This window comes from Epinephelus lanceolatus, chromosome 10 (genome assembly GCF_041903045.1).
Source record: "Epinephelus lanceolatus isolate andai-2023 chromosome 10, ASM4190304v1, whole genome shotgun sequence".
NCBI lineage: Eukaryota > Metazoa > Chordata > Actinopteri > Perciformes > Serranidae > Epinephelus > Epinephelus lanceolatus.
Window position 1 is genome coordinate 17,452,449 of NC_135743.1, and position 12,334 is coordinate 17,464,782.

A 12,334-nucleotide genomic window follows, 5' to 3' on the forward strand; every position below is an offset into this window, starting at 1 on the left:
TGAAATGTAGGAAGAGACCTCTGTGGATAAATACACTCTCAGTAAAAACCTCCTGAACAATGAACACTGAAGGAATTCTGACCGTGAGACGTTTCAGCTGGTTGCAATCTGCAGTCCTCACCGCTAACATGCCACTAAATCTCCTTAAACACTGTTCCTTTAATAGGAGAATGACAAAAAGTAAAGATGAATTTCTAAAACAATGTATTCACTAGGCCGTACTACAAGTAATGGATATTACTAATACATTTTGATTATATCTAATGAGAGTGGTTTGAACATTATGGAGCCCCCCAACTCCCAAAAGACGTATTGTGTTTGTGACTTCGGAGGCTAAATACAACATAAATATAAAAATATTTCTCCTCTGAGGGAAAACAACTTCAGCACCACGGACAGTGCCATGCTCAAAGTATTCAGCACAGTACTTTTTGGATAGCCATTATGTTCTTTGTCTCAAAAACATCCAAATTGAAGGGATATTGTCTGTTTTTTTGCCTTCCTAGTGTTTTGGTGACATGGTCAGCCATAAAAAAAACTTTTTTTCTCTTCTTGAAATCCAGCACCCAATCTCCTAAATGCAGCAGAACAGTTAAAACCGTAATACTCACAACAGCGTTGTAGATTTCTGTGTTTTAAGTTTATTACAGTGACATTGTAATACAACTTAATGCTCTACACTGGACACTACTAAACCAACATAATATATGTGTAGCAATTCATATATATATTTTTTTTAAGATTATTTTTTCGGGCTTTTGCCTTTAATTGACAGGAGAGAGTGAAATGGGGGAGTGAGAGAGAGAGAGTGGGGGGGTGACATGCAGCAAATGGTTGTGAACCGGAGTCGAACCCACGACCGCTGCAGCGAGGCATCACCTCTGTATATGGGATGCCGGCACTATCCACTATGCTACCGACTCCCCACTCTTTTCATTCTTTAAAGGATTTTTTTGTATTGTTTATGTTTTTGCAGGGACAGAGCACAGTTACAAGCAATTGCACCAGAGTTAGCTAGCTGCTAATTTGCATCTGTTGTCACTGGGCAGGTAGATATTAAAAAATAACAACAACAGAGCAGCACATACAACACATGAGACAGAACAATACATAGAAGTCCATCAGTGTAAAAATCATAAATAAAATCAGTATGATGAATACAATGAAAACAAGCCAATCACTGGCGATAACATTTTTGTGCTGACTTAAGAAAGAGCTTAAGGTTGAGTCTTTAACATTTGTGGGGAGGGGATTCCACTTCCTCTTTACCTTAACCAAGAAACAGATTGACCAACTGAACTTCGGTGCCTGGTCACCTCCCACTGCCGCTGCCAGCATAGGCCAGGCATCCTATAAGAGGACAGATCATGAATGATTTTAAACAGTGGGCATGCATCAGTGTGGAATAAGAAGTTAGAAAATTAGAAAAAAAGATGATGATCCCGTGGCTTTTTATCTAATACATTTAGGTTTTGTTTATAGAGTGAGTACACAGGCTTGAGTGTAGTTGCACCTGCCTGTGACCACGGTGTTATGCAGTAAGACAGATGGGGGGAAATCAAAAAGCTTTGCAGCAGATAAAGACAACTAGCGCCTTATTTCTTATTCAGAAATTAAATTATTCAGATTAAACATTGCTGATGACCCTACTAACTTGTTTTTGGATGAGGCTAGTATTCTATACCTACAAAAACCCACAATGTGCTCCATATTTTAATACTTTCGCGCTTCGTGACCCTCTTTGTGCGTTCAGCCTGATGCCCAGGACCTAAATCTTAAGTATACTTCATATCCTATAGGAACACAAACAGAGTTTCATATTTTAAAAAAGGCTCAGTAATATCCCAAAACAGCTGGAAACTGTAGTTTTTAGCAAACTTAACTCAAACATTAGTATATAGCGCATTTATTAGAGACTATTTTCAGCTGTTGATGGATACACAGGTGTGTTTATAGCACCAAGGTGGTGTGATTGACATAAACTTAGCTTCAATTCCTGTGTTTATCAGAAGGATCATGTCACCAGAGAGCAATAAGCTATTTCCGGCTTCGGCTACACAGTTTTGTTAGTAGGATAAATTCATTGATGGTTTTTGTCTTTTATTTGGGATTTGTTGACAGTAACAAAAATATAGAATATTGACAGCGGCATCCTTCAGGGACAGCGGGGCCTCACAACAGTATACGAGAGCAGACAGCACAAGACTTATCCTACACAGTCTGTACAAAGATTCAACATACTCTGTAACCGTGCACATTTCAGCAGTTGCAGCTTCAGAGCAGAAGGGTGTAGTGAGCGACCAGCAGTGCATTGATCAAACTGCCTTTCAACCTGTGGTGCATCTTTATTTCACGTCTCTCCGTCTGGTACAGTAGCCCACACCTCTGGCCTCATATACCACAGCCTTCACCTCGCCAGCCTTCGCCAACAAATACACAACAGCATACACTGTGATAAGTGGTGTGTGTTTACAGCTTGTTCATTTCCACTCTCCAACTCTCAGCAGAGGAAAAGAACGGGTGAGAGTGGGAAAAAAGAGAGAGAAGGGTAGAAACGATGGGGAGAGAGAAGGGGCTATCGGAAAGGAGAGGGAGGGCTTGTGGGGAGTGTTTTTGTCCTGGAGAGAAATAGCCCTCTAGGTTGTAATTGGAGGTAGAGAGAGAGGGAGAGAGTGAGGGAGGGAGAGAAAGGGAGTGAGGGAGAGGAGGGAGGAAGAGACAGGAGAAATTGCTTGGCTGGGGCTGTGTGGGATGATAGTGTTTTTGACAGGTAAATAAGGCTGTGATTGTCGACAGTTACACTGCACCTCGCTGACCCTCACACACACCGGCCTCCTCCATCTATATTTCACTCTGACACACATGCTGACTCTCTGCCTCCCTCTCTCCCCCCCTCCTGACACACACACAGAGTCAAGCGTGTGCACGTGTGCGCACGGGAACACACAGGCGGTGATGTTATCATAACTTACGGTTTGTTAATATGACAGAAAACGTTTACGGTGCTGTTGAAATCGCCTCAAACCAGTCTGCTAACTTCCTTTTAGTTTAGCAGACAAACACGACTGAACACTGAAATGCAACATCATTTTTTTTCCTTATCGAGAATATTTTGATTTAGTTTTAACAGGATTACACAGCAGCTATTACACTTAAAGCCTATGTATGATGGGGAACACAGCTTGAAATCAAATCACAATCCTCCCCATTCCCTAACCCCTAAAAAGAGCCAGAATATCGTCAGTAGGACGGTCCTTCATCTCCTGAACAGTGCAAAAAATGACAGATGAGCTGAAAGTCAGGCTCAATATTAAAAGAAAGGAGGAAAGATCAGAAAGATGGGGTACTCTATCAGAGCGCACACTGCCATAAAGCACCAAGAACAAGAAACAGACATAAAATCTCCAGTTTAACTCGCAACTCTGAAAGTACTTCAGAAAGGGGCCCCAAAATGCAACATTGCTTCTAATTAGGATTTCTTTAACCATCTCATTGATAATTCATACACCAAAAAACACCACTTGAATGACACAAGCACTGGCTAGAGTTCACCACATGACGAGCTTTTGTAATGCCTAACAAAAGCAGCATTTCTTGAGTGTATAGCTTAAGAGAGTGCTTTGAGCAGGAAACAGGATATACAGCCTCAGAAATTCATACAACACCTCTATGACACAGATGCATTAAAAATAGAACAGTATATGTCTAATATATGTGGTAGATTTTAATGCAAGACCATATTAGATTGTGTTGTGCAGGTATTTATTTTGTCAACCCTCATCATAGTCAGTGTCTTATCCCTGTCTGTCTGTATCTTACATTTATACTCAAGATAGATAGATGCATAGATGGATAGATATAATGATTTGCCTGTTGTTAATCTTTCAACGTCCTTACTCATCTTTGCAAAAAAGCAAATACAGTTGCAGCAGCCTTGTAGCGTGTACACAGGAGTGTTTCTAGATTTTAGGACATTTAGGACTCATAATCTAACGTAAGTGTCTCCTTCCTGTCTTTCTGTCTCATGTTTATTCTCAGATAGATAGATAGATAGATAGATAGATAGATAGATAGTGCTTGTGTCTCTGCAACACTGCCAGTAGTATCTCTTCTTCCTATCCCCTTTCCCCTTCCTTCCATCTTCCCATTCTCTTTTATCAAGTCAACAGCCGTCTCCCCCTCCCCTCCTGCCTGCCCTTGCCTCCCCTCCTCTCCTCCTCCCCTCCCCTCTCCCTCCCCCCTCTCTCTCTCCCTCTCTCACTTCAATCTCAAGTGTTTTCAATTTTATTCTAGAGTGGAATTAACTACCCCCGATGTCAAATTGCCGACGAAATCGATAATAATATCTTTACAAAAGAGGATATTCCAGTCTCTCGCGTCGGCTTTTGAAAAATGGAAAATTTAGCCGAGATTGATTCATTAGTTGACACGTTATAGGACGGTATAAGTATTGATCGCGGCCTGTCATGTCCCATCTCGGCTAATCGAAGCTGAGGCGCTCTGTCGATGGGCGCATTTTTCATAATTCCGTCGCCGGGGAGAGAGACCAGCCGGCAGAGGCGACTGCAAGGCACAGAGAGAAAAAGAGGAGAGTATAGGGGGGCAGAAGAAAGATAGACGGGGGGAGAGAGATGACTTGGGGGGAAATAGGTAGGGGGCAAAGAGTGGAAGAGCGAGAAATAGAGTGAAAAAGAGGCATGGGGTAAAAAAAAAAAAAAAAAAAAGAGGGAGGGAGGGAACAGTTTTGTGTGTCTGTGCGTGTGCGCGCATCCACCCGTGTGTCCACACAGCATCTCCAGCCCAGAGGCCTCGGGGTGAGGCAGAGAGGGGAGCCACGGGGAGGAGAGGGTATGTTAATGGTGCAGGTATTGGGGCGTAGATAATTAATGCATTAACTAATTAAAGTCAAACGGGGGAGATAACGAGGTGGAGGGAAGTATAAGGAAAAGGGAAAAGACGGCGGGATGGAGGAGAGGAGAATTAGGGCGACAACAGGGGAAGAATGGGTTTTAATAGCGAGCGAGGGGATGCGGAGAGGTGTGAAAAAGGAGAGATGAGAAGGAGGATGAGGGAGACCGAGAGGAGGTGTTGGGTGGCGGGGTGGGAGAGCTCGAGGAGTGGAGGGGTGGAGGAGTGGGTGAGGTGGGGGTGAAATAAATAGAAATTGAATGGCTTGGGTGCGAGCAGAGAGAAGTTCTGAGGCGGAAAAAAAATATAAAGAGGAGTGAGAGAAGACACAACGACAATGATGGAGAAACTTTTGATAGTTGTGCAATTCGTTTGGAAAGTTGGCATTGGCGTGCTCAGGACTTATAAGTCCAACATAATGCCACTCCTCTAGCAGTCTTGTCACGAGTTGCACAAATCCAGGGGGCCCGTCAATCAACAAAAGGAGGTTGTTGCAAAGGAATGGAGTCTACCTGTTTGTCTTTTTGTCTAAAGTCTGAAACCCCCCCAGACTCTATTGTTCCCTGTTGGATATAGAGCACTAGATTACAGGTCATCATATTGCACAAGGAGCCACACAGGTTTTGAAATAAATGGCCAGAAGGTGCATTCGTGTATGGCACAGAAAAATCCTGCCAGAGGTCAAGAAACAATATGGGCTGCAAATGCATGTGCACTTTTATCTTTTAGACCGTCTCTAATCCCACCAAATTATAGCTCGCCACATTTTACAATGATTCTCAGAGGTTTCATAAAACACCAAGAGTCTATTCGTCCACCATAAAAGGAAACTACACAGTCCAGTAAGAGGAAAGATGTTCTCAAGGAGTCAGGAGCTCATCTTTTTTGCCATTTTATAACAACTCATAGCCAAAAACATGCCATTTGACATGTTTATCTCCTTAATCTAGTTGTGACCAACCTCTGCAGCATTTATTTGTGCACTTTTATCTCTGACTGGTATGACAGACCACCAAATTATAGCTCACCAAACCTGAATTCATCCAAGAAATCTGTGCCATGAGGAAAACACAAAGTAAGATTCCCAAAGCATCACAGTGATCTCACTGCTTATCCATTTAGCTGCAGTCTCACGCTGACATCTCTTTTCCTCTTGGTTTTGACATTCCTGTGCAGCATTTTTTTTGCTAATTCCCAACACATTTGTGTCTGTATTTACTCTCCTTTTAAACACAGCATATTTTAATAGCACAATGCTGGGTCAATAAGTGTCTTTGTAAGCATGTTGTGTTGAAAAGCAGACACACAGATGTGCTGAAAATGACACATCAATTGTCAGAGCGAAGCTGAGGCAGAGTGCTGCCAGTGTAGCTCGCAGCTCTCCACATCCAAAGGGGAACGCGAATCTCAAACCCATAATTGATTTTGATAAACTAACATGCATGGTGTGAGGAAGTCCTCTCGCATTGAGAGAAAATGGGAGTGTGTCCGAGAGGCCACCCCCAAATCAGCAATGATAAAAGTGGAGCTGAAATGGGTTGTGGGATGGAATCAAGAGAAATGAGATACACCAAATTAGAAGAGATTGGCCTGATGGACTTGGATTAGAAGGAAAAGAGGTATATAGGGAGGGGATGACGAGAAAAGGAGGAGAGTGAGGGAGTGAGTGAGTGCATATGTGGAAGATGGGGAGAAATGGAGGGGAGGGGAGGGGGGGTCTCGGTACTTGGCAGTCTCTGGGTATCTCAGGTTCTCTCCGGCCGGGAAAGCGGTCGATATTTAATTGTTATTGCTAGCATGGAACGCACGGAAGCGGGGCCTGTACGAAAATTTCTCATTTATTTGGTATTCTTGTTTTCTCTCCTTTTCCTCCTTCCACCCGCCGCCCCTCTTTGCGGGGTGAGGTGGAGGAAAGTGAGGGGAGGTGTGTGTGTCTGGGGTGGGGGGTATTGTGTGCGCACTGGGGGCAAATGGAGAAAGGGGATGAGATCCTTGGATGAAATCTGAAGGGGGGAAAAACACTGCGTCCTCCTCTCCCAAGTTTAGTTTCTGTCCCCAGACACATCATATCCACCCTCTTTCACCTCCACGCTGCCCCCCACCCTCCTCTCACACCTCCTCCTCCCGTCTCCCCTCACTCCATCTACCCCCACCTGTCCAAAATGAAAAATCCGTCATTTTCATCAAACGTCCAACCAAATATTATCTACACTCCATTCCCAGAGATCGAATCTTATTTAGGGGCGACGGGATTCGCCATCTGTTTTCAAATTTCATTCCTCCATGAACTTTATTTTCCCTCGACTTTGGACAAAATTATAACCCGATCGATCCGCTTTCTGGCCACCACCCGTCTACATATATTTTCCTTGTGCGGTCTCTTCACCGTGCAGGTCAATTTTCTGTCTCACGTCCACGGGAACACGTGCACAACACAGTCTGCAGCTGATAGAAACTTAAATGCAGCCGGGCTGATGTGAGGTGGAGGTTCAGGCTCAGCTCCTTTTTGCCTCCCCCCCCCCCCCCCTCTCTCTCTGTTTCTCTCTGCGCTCTCATCCTCTCATCCCTCTCTGCGCCCGGATCTCTCCCCTTCGCGCCTGTCTTCCCCTCACACCTGCCAGCTTCTCCCTGCTTTCCTTTTTTGGGGGGGGTTAGATTGCTTATGTAAAACTACATCATACCAATTTCGGACAGCAGCTGGTGGCAGTGGAGTCCCTTTTTTTCCTGTCAACTTTTTGTTGCTCCGAGGACAACTTTTCTCCCGCTCCAGTCCTGCGCGCTGCTTCCCCATCTCACTCATCTTGATTTTTTCTGTCCTCTCCCCCCTACGGGCGGTACTCACTCACATTGCCACTCATAGATCATGCCAGTGTAACTCTTCACCGATGTAGTTTAATGCAAGAGGAAGGATGCGCGGTCCGATCTGTTAAATTGCCCAGATTACCATCAGTCCTCTGCGCACGTCGACAGGATTCCCAACAACCCAAGTGGGAGCCGCTGGTCAAGTCAATGAAGGTGCATCGGTGAAGGTAAGCATCCTACTTCCCTATTCTGTTATGGACAAGTGGCATTAATAATTGAGAAACGCGTCAGGGATAAGATTCTCATGAGAAATATAATGCACTTTGGTGAGAGGGAAACATGCGCACCTCCTGCAGAAATTGATTGATGTAGGCTGTGTACGCTCCTGCGCCGGAGAGTTGTCGAACAGCGCGCAGTACGCAATACGTCTCCCTCCAAATAGACCGGCAACAATTCCTAAAAGGGTTTTGCTTTAAAGTGAAAACGTGTTTGTACGTTGCATTTGTGATTTATATCCTACTGCGGCTTCGGGGACTCAAACGTTGAAGAGAAAGAGGCTGATGCCAGACAAATGTGAGATGAAAAGTATAAGAGCGGTAGGGGAAGTGGAACATGAACTTGGGGAATGATCCACTTCAAAAAAGTTGCCCAGGTCGTGCATATGCGCGTGCAGGTCCTTATTTTAGTTTGTTGACTTCTAGGTATGTTTATGGTATGGAATTGTTGCTTAAAGGTGACCATAACCATGCAGCTGCAGTCTTATGTACATGTATATGCATAGACTTAATTATGACCCTGTCCTTTAAGCTATCTGTATTTTCCTAGACCACAAGAATATGCATGTAGCAGCTTTCTGACACCATTTTCATATCTCTAAGCATAACAAAATGCTCATATTTAACTTGCAGATGCCGTAATGAAAGAAAATTTCACTGAGTTTAAGCTCTCAGCATCATATGTCGAAGAGACACAAGCAGAGGGCAGAGAAGTGAGACTATAATCTTTGCTGCCCAGTTAATACATACCCTCTGGTGCTGTTGCTTTGATACAGAATGGACGACTGACCCTATATGAACTCGCACAGTGTTTGGTTGAGTTTATACATCTTTGCCAGCTGTTATCTTCATGATTTCAGTTTCAAAACAAGCCAGTGCAGCTCAAGAGGTCAAGGTCACATAGGCTTTCTCATCACGCACAGTACATATGGATCAGATCCTTGAGTGATTGCTTTCTGGATGTTTTGCACCGTCAAGCACCTTTAACGTTTGTAGTTTTATGATAGCGATTTTTCAAGATAATTACCCAGAAATGTCTTTGACATTAGGCTTCTTTTTAACATTTTACCAGGGCAAACACTGATTAAATATGGCACGGATGCTCACTGTTTGCATTGTTAAAAGTGTAAAGCTGTTCCTCCCTTGCTCGTGGTTCCTCTCCTGATGTAAGGTGACCAAAAAGGCTGTCGTCACGACCTTTTCATAGATTTCAAGTTCATGTTGCACAAGGCCTAAAAAACACTTGTAAAACTGAGATGGCTTCAGCTGATTTTCTCATTTGTAGATCATCTCCAGTGTCTGTGTTAGCCATGCAATTACACATGAAAATACACGAGACAATACCCTGACAAATGTGACTGAACACACAAAGTTGACATTCACACATTTAACTCATGTGATGCAAACTCAACGCTTCCGGTAAAACCTTAGTAGCTGTACAGATAGACCGTAGTTTTGAGTCCTGCTCATTTGGTCAGTTTGACTTTTTTGTGCCTGTGTTTTGCTGCTTCAGATGAAACATTTCCTTTTAAAAAGCCACTGTGATTCGTCAGTGGTCATTTGTATTTTGGTGACAGGAGATGCAGCTTTTCATTTTTGACATCATTCATGAATTATTGCACTTCGTAAATACTTTACACTGATTAACAATGCAACTGATGAGTGGCCTGTTGAGATGTTCCCCTTTTTTTAGATGAATACATGAGGAGAAACCGCCTTTTATCAGTTCATGTTTGCTTTGCAAGTCAAAAATCACATTAGATGCAGAGGTGGATGAGTCTGGTGTACACCCCGTTTGACTGGAGTATCTCACAGTGATATGGATTATGTTGGGTAATTCAGGCCTACATTTTCATGATTCAGCTGTGAATTTCAGTGTTATTCTCCTTTAAGTAGTTGAAATGTAGCACAGTAGCCTCACGTAAGACTTCGTGAATCTACATCCCCCCTTATCATGGAGAAAATCTTCCTTTTGTCGACTGGGGAATCTTTGGATTTCCTGAGGTTGAAGAACCTGGACTCACATCCTATCTGTACCATCGGCTCCCAACAGGGAGTGACCCTGCCTGAGACTTCTTGAGTCTGAATTCCTCTGACTTAAGACTGACAGGGAGATGATTAGTTCCCACCGCAGTCTTGATATGTGTTCTTTTCTGCATCACCATGCCAATACCCCAGCAGTTTCCACTTCTTCCTGAAAGAACTTTTCCTATTGACACTGATAATGTGTTAATCAATACGGCAGTTTTGTGCTTATTCTAAACCACATTATATCCGCACCCTCCGTATGAATCAAGACTCGGCGAGGGCCCACTGCAAGGGAGCGTCCCTCCATTGATTAGGTATTAGCTTCACCTCCTCGAACGCCCAGCCACTTGTTTGCAAACGGCGCTCTATTTCAGAGGTATTCAAACGATCACTAAGCATGGGAGCCAATATTTATAGAGGCTTTAACAGGTTCATTATAGTCAGTGCGGATGGTTCCTCCGAGGGATGGAGCGCTCATAAAGGGCCCAGCGGAGTATGTCCCCATCCACTGAGCATTTGACAGTACAGTCAATGACTCCAATCATTCCTCATCTGCTTTATGGCCACACCGACGTTTATAGCTGTTACGGGGTTAAAATAAAAGCATTAATGGATGCGAGGGGCAGGGGCTCTATTCAGCAGGGTGCTGCATTTAATCAAGGGTCACTCTGTGTAAAGTCCATAATCCACTTGGTGACAGTTAGTGCCACCACAGGGTTTTGCTTGTATACACACACACACATACACACACTGTTGCTTCGGGTGAGGCAGTGGTATGAAATGCACTCATTTTGTTTACTTAAGTGTGAAGAAACTAAAAGTCCCGCACACTCTTGATCACTCAGTTTATTAATGATGTTTTGGTCCTAAAATCTTCATCTGAATTTTTGACTCGATGCACCTGTTAATAAAAGCTTCAGATGTGCATGACATTTGTAGTAATGCTTGCTGAAACATGCAGTCCTGCACCTGTCAAATAATAATACATATTTTCTCATGCAGAATATTTTCTTTATATTGAGCATTTCTCCAATTATCTGTTGTAGAGATGTTTCAATACCATTTTTTCCTTACCGATAACAATTCCGATTCCTGAACTTGCAAATTGGCCGATACAGAGTTCCAATCCGATACCCCTGCATTAGTGATCAAAAACCTGCCATTTACATGCATTATTGCTATTGTACTAAATCATGCATAAAATGCGCAAATTACAATATGATGACATGCAAATATTGCCAAAATCTGCCTTCTCCTATTTGTATTTTTCATGCTCCCCACGTGTATTTCCTCTGTCAGCACGCTGGCACAAATTTAATCTCTTGAGCTTGTGTCCACTCATTTGTTTCTCCTTCCTTTTCCAAATGATCATTATTCTCTTGCATTCCCCACAGTGCCTCCTTCAGCCCTGTTGAGCTTCTGTTTGAATTGTGCCTCTTGCTAAAACTACCTATTTGTGCTCCCCACTTTCCCTCTGTTGCCTTTCCATCTTCCGCTGCACCCAAAGCAGCTTTCCTTTACGACAGCGTGCCCCCTGTTTTGGAGTCACTGACCCCCCTCGGCTCTCTCCTCTCCCTGCCCCGTCTCCCACTTAACCCCGTATTTCACAGCTGAACTACGGCTAATTTCCCCCCAGTCCTCCGAACAGCGCTCTCTCTACTGCTGGAGCACGCTTAATTACCCACAATTAAAGCCAAACGCTAACGAGAAAATTGCTCTGTTATGAAATGACTTCAAAAGAACTAGAGTAAGTAGAATAGATTGGAGGAAAAGTTGGGTATAGCCTCGGGTGGCAGGGAAGAGCTTCTGTGCTGTGTTTTCCCCTCGAGCTGTCTCAGTGGAAGGCAGTAAGCAAAGACTCCGCTGGCAACACCCAAAGCTGTAGACTACAATATTCAACAGCTAAACTCAAGTGTTGGTACTGAGAAAGCACAAGTATTCACTTTAGTAATGGAATTAGTAATTGGAAGCTTTGTTGTGAGAGGGGAAAAGACTTTGGTTACCTGTTTGGTCTCTTTAATCAGAGCAGTTCAAAATATGCAGCACGTATATCTTGAACTTCACGTATCTCCCTTAAAGAAATGTACCATATGTTTCATTATGTCTCATGACCACATAGAAATATTGGCTAAATGTGGTGTGACCAATGGATTTTGAATAGATTGCTTACGCTCTGTATGATATGACATGATGGTTAGTCTCAAAGCTGATGCTTATTACATTTCATTTGTTGAATGTAGCAACCTATAATCGCTATACATGCCACGGTTCGTTGAAGTCAAAGACTCATCGCACCTGCAGTTGATGTATTTATGATGTAC

The 12,334-nt window shown here is 43.5% G+C and overlaps 1 protein-coding gene across 1 annotated transcript in view; it reads left to right on the forward strand.

Annotated features, from left to right (window-relative positions):
- Positions 1-7,479: 7,479 nt before the first annotated feature.
- The window catches only part of erfl1 (Ets2 repressor factor like 1), a 58,257-nt gene continuing 53,402 nt past the window's right edge, over positions 7,480-12,334 (forward strand). Inside the window, exon 1 of the mRNA XM_078171702.1 lies at positions 7,480-7,937. The gene's annotated coding sequence lies outside the window, so the exon portion shown is untranslated. The remainder of the gene's footprint in view (positions 7,938-12,334) is intronic.